Source organism: Notechis scutatus, chromosome 1, assembly GCF_049901735.1.
Source record: "Notechis scutatus isolate UNSWTSFEM ecotype Mainland chromosome 1, rNotScu1.2, whole genome shotgun sequence".
NCBI classification, from domain to species: Eukaryota; Metazoa; Chordata; class Lepidosauria; order Squamata; family Elapidae; genus Notechis; species Notechis scutatus.
The window spans coordinates 328,216,235-328,228,684 of NC_142009.1; the positions used below are offsets into that span (position 1 = coordinate 328,216,235).

At 39.7% G+C, this 12,450-nt stretch overlaps 1 protein-coding gene across 1 annotated transcript in view; it reads right to left on the reverse strand.

The window, feature by feature from the left end:
- LOC113431476 (uncharacterized) overlaps nt 1-12,209 on the reverse strand; it is a 34,330-nt gene extending 22,121 nt beyond the window's left edge. Inside the window, exons 1-3 of the mRNA XM_087964612.1 lie at nt 11,858-12,209; nt 11,273-11,392; nt 2,788-3,087 (exon numbers count right to left, since the gene is read on the reverse strand). The gene's annotated coding sequence lies outside the window, so the exon portion shown is untranslated. The remainder of the gene's footprint in view (nt 1-2,787; nt 3,088-11,272; nt 11,393-11,857) is intronic.
- Between the last annotated feature and the right edge of the window lie 241 nt (nt 12,210-12,450).

Consider the following 12,450-nt stretch of genomic DNA (forward strand, 5'->3'; position numbering starts at 1 on the left):
AAACGAAGCTTGGGGGCCACACGTGGCCCTCACAAGCTCCATTTTTGCTGGCAGAGGCGCCGCAGGCCGGTCCCTCGCTATTTCCAGGGCATCCCCGTGGGCCAGATCTAAGCACCTTGTGGGCCAGATCCGCCCCCCGGGCCTTGAGTTTGACACCCCTGCTGTACAGCTTGATAGCAGAAGTATACTTGTGGAATTTGCAACTACAAGGTGTGGTGGTGACGGTTTATAAAGGGATTAGGTGAATTCTTTTACAGTAATCAAAGAATGGTGTTAGTTATGGACCTTCATCTTTGTCACCTGCCTGTGAAAATCTTACCTGGCTGACCGTCACCCAACAGAGGACGACCCATAGGTGTATGCATGTGTTGAAATGTCAAGACAGCAACTGTAACCACACAATCCCAACCCCATCCCTGTTTCTTATATGTGGTATGTGCAATGCTGTCTATATAAAAACAGGGCAGGGTGTCAATCACACCGTTAATGGCCACCCTCTTGATTGTTTTGAAGACAACTCCTCAGGGTTACCTGTGTTGATGCAAATAGATAGGGCCCCGCTTTGATCTACAAATCCATCTGTTTTTTTAGAAAGCAGAATGAAGATGCCTGTCACTGGTTTTCAAAATAGGCATCGTTCAACACATTTTGTCTTAAAACATCTGCTTTTGCTATATAGATTGGATACATTTTTGTAGACCAAACTAAGCACTATCGAATAAAAACACAAACTCAAGAATTCTTAAATAGAATCGTTCTGTCCAATCACGCTTGACTTGGCCAATAAAGAATTCTATTCTATTGGAATGTCCCCACCCAACCACAAATTGTATGAAGGGTGCAGACCTCTTCATGACTCCACACTTCAGCACTTGGAAGGACACTTAAGTCTTCTCCCCATTGCTACCCCGTAAAGCAATGAAAACTTTATTCCATTGTTTTGGTGTGTGTCCATTTCGGTTTTTTCAATAAGGTTTTGAATCCTTCTGTCTGGCTAGACAAGTCCCTGCTGTTTTCTTGGTAAGGTGTTTGGAAGTGATTTGCAATTGGTGGCTTTCCAGGGCTGAGAGAAAGGCAGCGGTACAAGGTTACCCAACTAACTTCATACCCCTGGCGGAACTAAAACTCAAAATGTCCCAGTTAATTAGCGATTAAGTAAGGCTTGATGCCTTTACCATGTGAAATTGGCTCTTTAGTCATGTCTTTAGTCTTAACTAATTGTTCTGAGCATCCATCAAATGTGGATTTGATCTGCTTTGAATTTTTACTTTTGTACGTATGCTTTGTTGTACACAGAATTTTTGAACTGGGCGGACTACAAACAGTGGGAAATGAAACCTTAGTAAATTAATAGCTCTTCTTGTTCAACATTTAGACCAGCATTTTACAGATAGTCCTCAACTTATGATCACAACTGAGCCCCAAATTTATGTTGTTAAGTGAGTTTTGTCCCATTTTACGACTTTTCTTTGCCACGTTTTTTTAAAGGGAGTCACGGAAGTTGTTAAATTAGTTAACACGGTTGTTAAGTGAATCTGGCTTCCCCATTGTCTTTGCTTGTAAGAAGTTGCAAAAGATGATCATATGACCCTAGGACACTGTCATAAATATGAACCAGTTGTCAAGCATCCAAATGTAAATCATGTGACTATGGGGATGCTCCACAGTCATTAGTATGAAAAGTGGAATAAGTCACTTTTTTCAATCAGAATAGAGCTGGAAGGGACCTTGGAGGTCTTCTAGTCCAGCCCCCTGATCAAGCAGGAGGCTCTATATACCATTTCAGACAAGTGACTGTCCAGCCTCTTCTTAAAAATACTCCAGTGATGGAGTGCCCACGATTTCTGGAGGCAAGCTGTTCCACTGGTTAATGGTCTTCACTGTTAGGAAGTTTATCCTTAATTCCAGGTTGCTTCTCTCCTTTATTAGTTTCCATCCATTGTTTCTTGTCCTGCCCTCTGGTGCTTTGATAAATGACCCCCTCCTCTGTGTGGCAACCCCTCAAATACTGGAATACTGCAATCATGTCCTCCTAGTCCTTCATTTCTCTAGACTGGCCAAACCCAAATCCTGCAATCGTTCTTCGCATGTTTTTGTCTCCAGGCCTTTAATTAACTTAGTTGCTCTTCTTTGCACTTTTTCAGTGCCATTGTAACTTCAAACTGTAATTAAATGGACTGTTGTAATTCAAGGACTACCTGGACAAGGGAAATGGCACACTATATGGTATGAGTTACTTTCATGTGTGATGAGGGGCTATACAAATATGATAGATACAGTCCCTTTTCCTTCATCCTAATGTCCCTCACCATGTCATATCTCTCCATATGTACTGGTTATAACGTGTAAATTAAATAAAATTCTCTTTTTCAGATTAGATTTTAGATTTAGATTTTAGATTAGCAAACAAGAAAAACGAAAAAGCCGTATGTCTCTAAGAAACAGTAAAACTGAATTTTGAATTGTCAATGATTTCTATTTAAAAAGTTTAAACAGTTTACAGTATCTTGATCAGCAATTTGCAACCACCACTAATATATTAGGATTAAAACTTTCTAGATATTAACTGTCAGTATTGACTCCAATAAACCAACCTGAGAGACCTTTGATTTGGTTTTGTATTTTACAATATATCCACTCCTAAATAGAAACCAAATTGTAGTTTAAAAAGTTAAAGCACAAGGTACTGCAGTGAGATGTATATGCCAGCATGCTATTTGCACTTTCTGGCAAATCCAACTCTTGCAACATTTGCAAAATAAACAAATAAATTTAAATTGCACTTACCCAAGAGACAAAAAATGACCAAGAAAATGCCCATTTCCTGGAAACTGCTCGTTGTAAAACAGATAACAAAATCAAAGTTCTGCTTTTTTTTTTCTCGCATCCAAACCGTAATATTTGTTCTGACTCTCCTCTAACTTTCTAGATAGTTGTAATTCCTACATCAAGTATCATGCTCTATAATGCCGTTTCTTGCTGGGTTGGTCCAATTTTTGTAGCAGGACAGTGAAAAGAAGACACACCTCTCTCTGGCGTTACACAAGCTCCTTAGAGCTGTTCATTTCACACCCTTGATAAGAGGAACTATAAGAAAAATATCTTTTGGAAAGGTCATCATAGCATAAAAGGCTGTGACAAACTAATATGAATGATCAATTCAACACTCTCTGCAAGAGAACTCTCCCCTGAAACTACTGGACAAATGCAGGGAGTTCCCATCTTAGGACCACAATTGAGCCCCCAATTTATGCTGCTAAGTGAGAAATTTGTTAAATAGGTTTTGCCCCATTTTACAACTTCTTTGCCACATTCGTTAAGTGAATCACTGCGGTAGTTAAGTTAATGACACAGTTGTTAAGTGAATCTGGCTTCCCCATTGACTTTGCTTGTCAGAAGGTCATAAAAGGGGATCACCTCACCCCGGGACACTGCAACCGTCATAAATGTGAGTCAGTTGTCAAGCATCCAAATGTAAATCACAAGCTGCAACGGCCCTAAGTGTGAAACATGGTCATAAGCCACTTTTTTCAGTGCCGTTGTAACTTTGAATGGTCACTAAATGAAGTGCTGTAAGTCAAGGACTACCTGTGCTTAAGTTTCAATGGGAACAGATCTTGCCAATCATGTTTTGTCTAATTTCTACAAAGCTTTTTTAGATCTGGGTGGGATGGAATGCTTTTATGCCTCCTTGTGTAGAAACACCAAGTTCAAGAGCAGTCTATCTTTGAAAAAAAAAAAAAACATAGGGGAAGAAGTTGTCTTGAAGCCAAAAGTTATGTTTTTGCAAGTGCCTCCTAAATGATCATATGAATTGGCATTCTCCATTAATGAGAAGTGCACCAGAGATGGTACTGTATTATTTATTATTATTTATTAAATTTATGTGCTACCCATTTCCTAATAGCACTTCGAATTATATTACATGTATAATTATATTATATGTACATGTAATATAATTACAATATAATAATAATTATATTACATGTACAGCACTTAGAATTAAATGTACATATAGAGTTATGTACACTGAGAGCATATGCACCAAAGACAAATTTCTTGTGTGTCCAATCACACTTGGCTAATAAAGAATTCTATTCTATTTTATTCTATTCTATTCCATATACCACTTTGTAGTGCTTTACAACCCTTTCTATGAGGTTTACAGAGTCAGCCTATTTCTCCCAACAATCTGGGTCTGTATTTTACTGACCTCAGAAGGATCAAAGGCTGAGTCAACCGTGAGCCAGTCAGAACTAAACTCCTGGTGGTGAACGGTGAGTTAGACTGCAATATTGCATTCTAATCCCTGCTCTAACCATGGCTCTATCAATCAAATCTGGAAGTACCTTTGAAATGTGGCTATGTGAAATGCAGGGTAAACTGGCAAAGGTTTGTCTTTCATTCTTGTCTTCAATTATAAATATAACAGAAATATTTATATAAGTGTGTGGCTATTTTATAAAAGGTTTTTTTTTTCCTAGTATAGTGGAACCCATATCCTTTTAGAATGATTGGTGGGATTGATTCAAAATGATTAAAGTTGACCAAATCTTACAAATTATCCAGATGCAAGAAAGTAACTAGAAGAGTTCTTTGCTGTTTCTAGTGTTTGGATTTTTGCAGCCCTGATCTGATGGTTGTAGTATCTGATATAAATGATGTTTACTAATATTACTTACAGAACCAAAAATGAAGTAACAAGATAAACTGACTTTCTGGACCATGTGAGAGTAAAAGTGAAGTAAAGTAAAAACTAAATACACACAGTGACGCTTCCATAGTATCAAGGCAACAGTGGTAGGGAAGGAAATTTCATTAGAGCGATATTCCTAATCTAAGCAAGCCCTTTCTCCAAATTGGAAGGAAGGAAGGAAGGAAGGAAGGAAGGAAGGAAGGAAGGAAGGATCTCTCCCGAGGGTGACTTTGATTTTATAATAGTTTTCTCCCTCATAATCTACATAATCTATCTCATAATTTACAATGAAATCAGTTTGCAGATCAAAACTTTACAAAAGAAAATGCTTTATCATTTACTTAAAAGTATTGGCTATCAAAATGTATTGGGATAAAATTTGTGCTGAGATAGCTGAGAAAAAAAATATTATTGAAGCATATCACCAACCATGATCAATAACTGGAACTACAGTTTTTGTTACCTTGGAAACCGAGTATTATATAGCCTGGCATCAGAATATAGTGGGCAATGTCTTGCTAGATTTGAATCTGCCTGTCCAATCTGAACATCAGAAGAAGGCCTGTTGAAAGCTCCCCCACCCCCAAAAGCAGATGGGGTGCAGACTAAATAAGCTTGCTTGAATGACAATAAATTTGAGGGAGCGGCAAATTCATTCTTCTCTAAGCTTAAACTGAAACTTATCTCCTGTGATTGCACACATCCCCCTGCTGGATCTAACCGAGAACCAGCATAGTCAATTAGTCAACAACCTGACATCTGAATTCTCTGCATGAAACAAATGGGAACTTCCTAATAATTCAACATTACATTCATCATTACAGTTCTAGTCATCAATCTTTCAAATACCAAATGTAGATGTTCCTGTGCCAATAGCCAAACAATAGACCCATGACTTATATGTGGTATGCATGATAAATATAAATATATTTGTAGAATTAAAGAGGAAAGAACATTACGCCTGAATGTTAAAACCAGCCAAGTATCATGTGAACAAAAGAAGAGGAAACTAACAACATTGGGTGGTTATTTTTAGTGTCCCTGCTTCTTGACCAAGACTGCTGCCCCAAAAGAATCTTATCATATATTTATCAGATCACAGGAGCAAAGAAACAAAATCTTGTATTCAAGTGACACTTGAGACATTTTTGGATTGTGAAAGCGTGCGATTACCAAACTGGTTGTTACACTGATGGAATCCCACCAGAGGTGGTATTCAGCAGGTTCTGTCCAGTTCTGGAGAACCGGTAGCGGAAATTCTGAGTAGTTTGGAAAACTGGTAAATACCACCTCTGGTTGGCCCCGCCCCCATCTATTCGTTGTCTCCCGAGTCCCAGCCGATCGGTTGGGTCTTCTTTTGTTGCCCTGGACAGAAGAACGGAGCTGGAAAGCAGGTTAGTGGAATGGGGAGGGAATGGGGATTTTACAGTATATCCTTCCCCCAGGAGTGGGGTGGAAATGGAGATTTTATAGTATCCTTCCCCTGCCGTGCTCACCAAGTCATGCCCACCAAGCCACACCCACCGAACCAGTAGTAAAAATGTTTGAATACCACCACTGAATCCCACCCCTGGGAAGAAGTGACTGTAATTGATTGATTCAGGCTAAGAACAAAAACTTAAAAGTTTTGTTTATGTACTTATAGCCAATCAATCAGACATCATGGTAGTAGGCAAGGTCCAAGTATATTTTTTTATTTGGTATCCTGTCATGCAACAGAAACAGCAAAATAGGAAAAAAAGATGTGGGGCTATTTTTAAAGCTCTGGTTTGATTCATGGCCTCAGAAGGAATGCAAGAGAGAATACTTGTAGCCCTGCCCTGCTCTACCTGAGCCTAAGTGAGACTGCGTCAGGAAAATAATGCCTATTCTTTCCTAGCCTGTTTTCCTCCATAGAAATATCGCCTGTGTTGAATCATTGCTTGCAAACATCTTAAGGCAGGGAAGCATCTTTCAATATGCCAAAAAGGACCGCATGCATTGACTGCGGCGCAACTATCAGGAAACAAACAGCAAAAAAGTCAGCTAAATATGAAGGAAAGTTAGAAATAATTTGGGCTATTTTGATTCTGCAGCTCATATCAAAATTCAACAAATACAAATAGGATGCATATAATTCTAATAAATTGATTGGTTATGTGGCACAAAGCTGATGTTTACTCTTAGCAACAACACAGTTAAATAATATGAGCCCAACATTGCTTCCAATTGCTGCTGTAAATGAGCCCATCATTTTGCTCCTGGCCATCCTTTTCTTTTTCATTCTACCAGCAAATGCCAGCAAGACTGTCCTTAGTATTTATAAGTTATCTCTTTGATATATTTAAAAATCACTGTATACTGTATTTTTTTAAAATTTATATCCCAGCTTTGGTTTTTACAATTCAAGGGGAAATACATTATTCTCCCTCCTCCTGTTTTTCCCCACCACAACTTGGTGAGGTGGTCTGGACTGAGAAAGATTGGTCCAAAGTTACCCAGTTTCAAACCGACCTAGTTACCAGGTGGGTTTCCAACCTAAAGGAAAACTAGAACTCTGTTCTGACCCAAACCTGGTTCCAAGAGAGCAAACACAAGACAAAGGCAGCAGCACAACCTTTTAATGTTTCACCTATGAATCCTGTTTCTTCACAGATAAAAGGCTGCTTCCAACTAATTAGCTCCAAAAAGAAAGAGCCTTGCCAAGTTTTTGCAAGGCTGCCAAAAAACAACAGAGAAGAAATATTTTGTCTTCAAATACCAACTGTAATATCCATGAGGCTGAGTTTCAAAACATCTTTGCTTCCTGCAAAGAACATTCACTTCACAGCTGGCTTTTATCTTCTTGAAGGAGGGGCCATTATCTTGCAGCCTTACTCCCAAGTCGCCCATGCTGTTACAGCTGTTCTTTCCTGCGAGCAATCCTGCGCGCATGCGCACTTGGCACAGGCTCTTCGGGAACCTCCTCATCGCTGCTGCCAGCCCGCACAATCTCTGAAGACAGCAGTCCACTCCCTAATGGTCCTGGCCCCTCATCTGAGTCCTTGCTCTCCTCAGCCATCCGCACCTGCTGCCGGCTAACAACAACAAACACAATATCCTGGTTTCTAGCCCAACAACTTAACTACTCCTAACCAGTGGTGGGATTCAAAAACTTTTACTACCCGTTTGGTGGTCGTGGTTTGGTGGGAGTGGCGTGGCTTCATGGGCATGACTTGGTGGGCATGACTTGGTGGGCGTGGTAGGGGAAGGTTACTGCAAAATCCTCATTCCGTCCCCACCCCACTAACCTGCTTTCCAGCTCTGTTCTCCTGTACAGGGCAACACAAGAAGACCCAGCCAATCAGCTGGGACTCATTGGGAGGCAGAGAATAGATGGGGGCGGGGCCAGTCAGAGGTGGTATTGGCCAGTTCTCCAAACTACTCAAAATTTTTGCTACCAGTTCTCTAGAACTGGTCAGAACCTGCTGAATACCACCTCTGCTCCAAACTGATGATAAATTGATAATAATAATACTTTATTGTCATTGTACAAATATACACAATATACACATACAGTGAAATTTACATAACACCCAGAGACCAGACCCAACACTCACACACACATGACAATCCCCAAACATACCCCCACCTGCCAAGTTTCCTCACCCCTTAAAAACAGACAAGCATCCACACAACAGACCAAGTAATACTGTCCAACAGCTCACTGATGATGGTCCTTAAATTCATTGTTAAATGCAATTATTGATAGATAGAGAGACAGATAATACTATACTAGATAGATAGATAAATCATGCTATATATAATTGTGGAGACCTAATTTTTCTTAGAAATTATTGAATTATGGAATATTTTGTGTGAACACAGAGTTAGGTTTGCTGAAGATGGGGATTCAATATATTTTCCAAGACTGCCAATAGTGCTGAATCGGAGCCACAGATCTGCACATGTCTTCATACGAAGACAGATATTTAATATCTGTGTACAATGGCTATAGATCTGGGCAAATATTTGTAAGCTTTTCTCACTCAGGGATCTTGCTACAAATAATCAATAGTCCCCCCCAGGATCCATGGGGGGTGCCCCAAAACCCTTCCAAGAGTCCTCCAAATCAAACTTATTTGCCAGGTGAAAATGGTGAAAAAAATCCCATAAAACAATTATGAGAAATGGTAGCTGCAATGAATGCATCAATATTATTTTTACTGTGATTGTTTTTGAGAAGCATAACCCAAACAAAACTCTTTTGGGGTCCTCCATAATTTTTAAAAGTGGTAAGGAGTAACTTCTTAGAGAAAAAAAGTTAAAAAGAAATGCTGATTTAGCAAACCCAGATTATGTTCAGTAGCATGTCCTAGCTTTAGGCTATAAATACCAGAACCACCAGGTGGCACTACTGTAAAGAGAACATTTTCCTGCCATTGCAATCACTGCACCCCTTAGTTGATAACCAACCACAAAAATATTGTTCATTATGTGCCCCAAAGTGGAAATGGTCTAAACACAAACAGAATTAACCCAACAAAAACTAGTAACAGTAAAAGTTACATCACAGCAATAAAAACAGTATACAACAGCCTTATACCATAAAGTTATTAGCTGATCAGATGGTCTCAAAAACAAATAAATAAATAAATACTTAAAATTCTGCACCTAGCCTGACAACTAACTCAGCTAATAAGATTACAATGCTATATCCCTGCCTTTTAGCTTTATTGCCTTTCTCAACAACCATTTCCAATGCTTTTACCAATTTGTTTGTTTAATTAAATCAGTAAGTTCATCTGAAATACATGCAAATGTCAGAGTACATTCATGAACTGGAATAGAGCATGGTAACAAGGTCATCCAATGAATAGGCATAGCAACTAAGTCAGCCAATGAGGACTGTTTGGAAACTGAAACTAAAAGTAGCCTAGCGGGACTCTGCAACTCTGCAGCAATGTTAAGCTCTGCAGCTCTGAAGCTATGTTGAGCTCTGAGTTTGTCTATTGAAAATGAAACTGCATCTCTCTTCTGCTGTGTATAATGCTTGCCTGCTGAACTAAAATGAAACTGATGTCTGTTTCTGAGCTGCTGTTGCTGCTGAAGCTCTGAACTTGTAACATGTCTACTTCTGTCTGAGTTTGCTCCATGTTGGAGAAATCTACAACTGGTTTGTAAAATCTACTTATTATGTTTATAAAGACGTTAAATGAAGCATCATCCGTGTTTATTTTTCTGGCACTGAATTAACACCGCAAAACTCTGAACAGCAAAGATGTCTAAAGTAGGAGAAGGGAACAGAATAATCTAATTGGGAACCAAGATACTGAAATGAATGCAAAGAAGATGGAACCACATTTGAAAGAAGTCTCTGTCCCGGTCACATTCTGTAAACTGGATTGTGCCAAGACAGGAGAGGAGAAATTATCAGAAATGGCTAACCTCAGGTTCGATCAGTGAGTGCTACCTAACGTATGCTGGTGAAACATGGACACTAACCTCACAATCGATATAAAAGCTACCAGGGGCACAAAGAGCCATGGAAAGATACATGCTCAGCATCACGAGACAAGATAGAACGACCTTCAAGTGGAATAGAGAACAAACAAAAATATGCAAGGCCATCAAAAGAGTAAAAGAATGGAAACGGAAATGGGCTGGTCACATAGCAAGAAGGACTGATGGCAGGTGGACCAAGACAGCCATAGAATGGATCCCCCTTGATAAAAAATCATCCATGAAAGAGACCTAAAACAAGATGGATGGACAACATCAGAAAATATTGCGGGCTCAAATGGAAAAAGACCATATTGGTTGGAAACATGCAGAAGAGGCCTTCATCCGGCAATGAACAGATAGCTGGAATGAATATTAAGAATTTACTTTTGGGCTCTGACTCCCACAAGTGAAATGTAGGCTGATCCTTTTAATCAATAACAATCATTTGAGTGGGGAAGGGGGAAATCACAAAATCAAACCAGACTTACCTTATCTCAACCTATTTTCGCACTACTTTACAGGGTCCTCAAATGCTATACCTCAGAGGTGCATTGGTTAGAGTGCAGTACTTCTGCTGACTGCCGGATGACTGCAATTTGGCAGTTCAAATCCCACCAGGCTCAAGGTTGACTCAGCTTTCCATCCTTCCGAGATGAGTAAAATGAGGAGCCAGATTGTTGGGGGCAAATAGGTTGACTCTGTAAACCGCTTAGAGAGGGCTGTAAAAGCACTGTGAACCGGTATATAAGTCTAAGAGCTATTGCTATTGCTATACAAATGGGTGGCTCACCCTGTAATGCGATGCTGATAACTTTCCTATCCCTCCCTCAATTTTAGCTCAGCCTTCCACGACCAAGCAACAACATGTATATAAAAACCACAGTTCGGACTAATCCTTATGCGGAGCAGTTGCTAAGTGAAACCGTAAATACATTTACAATCTTACTTTGCTTACAGACCCGCGAAGATTGCAAATGCAAGGTAAAGTTACTTCTTCAACACCATTGTTAACTGTGAATGCTCGCTAAATGAGGACTACCTGTATTAACATCGGTTATTTTAAACCATTTGCAATTGACTTAATTCCCTTCATATAAAATGTAGGTAACTTACCAAGTATATTAGTAGTTTCCACTGTGTGAAAAGAGACCAGGGATGGCAGAGTTGATATAGAGACTGTCTTTCGATACTCTGATCCTTCTTCACCAACTGTGACAGGATGTACTATATCGCCTAATAAAAGAATAAAAAACTTAAGATAACTATTACAAACATTCCTATACCTGAAGTTATCAAAGATACCCATCCCCTTTTTAAAAAAAATAATTTTGGGCTTTTTAATTGTTCAAAAGTCCAAACAAAGGATAGCCTTAAAGCAACCCATATTTTATAACTAATATCAATATAAAATATGGGGAAATAACCATTTTTTAATTATTAATTTTAAAAATAATTAAAATCAGAACAAAAGGATCTATTGGCATGGAACCAATTTTATAAAATGACAATGCCATCACTTTATGTTACATTTACAAAATCAAGATAAAGACATTCAAATTTCGCCAAAACTCCAAAGAAAAGACAGCAAAAGAGCTCTCAAACCGGCTTTACTTATGAGGACAGCATGAATATCACCTACGGGAAGACAATTGCATAAGGGAAACAAAAGGAAAATAAAATTGGAGAATAAAGTATCACCTGTTCCAATAGAAGAAGATGGAGACATCGTTGATTCATGAGATCTAAGGGTCATTTGACTACTAGCACTCTCAGTAAAGGATGAGACACTACCAGTAACAGACAAAATGGTCACTGTGGGAAACATTGCTGAAGAACCAGAATGAATGAGTGGGGTTATTCCTTGGACAGTGATGAAATCTAGTTTGCTCATTGAAGAATGAGAATACAGATGTGGAGTTCTGCTCTCCTCACTAGGGGCAAGAGAGGATTCAGTGAGAGAGGGAGTGGTTGGACGCTGGACGGAGGTTTCCTCAGTGGTGCCAACAGCGGCCGTCGTGGTGCCAATTGAAGCCACCAACTCTGCAGAGGACCTGCTTTCTGGCACTGCAGTGCTTGAGCGTGCAGAAAGGAGCGAAGACGTGCTGCCTCCTTCGGCTGTGATGGATTCTGCCCGAGTAGAAGAACTTGTGCTTTGGGACGCAACGGTGGTCTCCGGAGGGGTTGATGGCGACGAGGCCCGAGCCCGAGAGGATACAGTCTGCATGGAAAGCGACGTGGGCAGGGGAGACTCAGATGCTGGAGAGGGTGTTCCGGTCGCTTCTGCTGAGGTC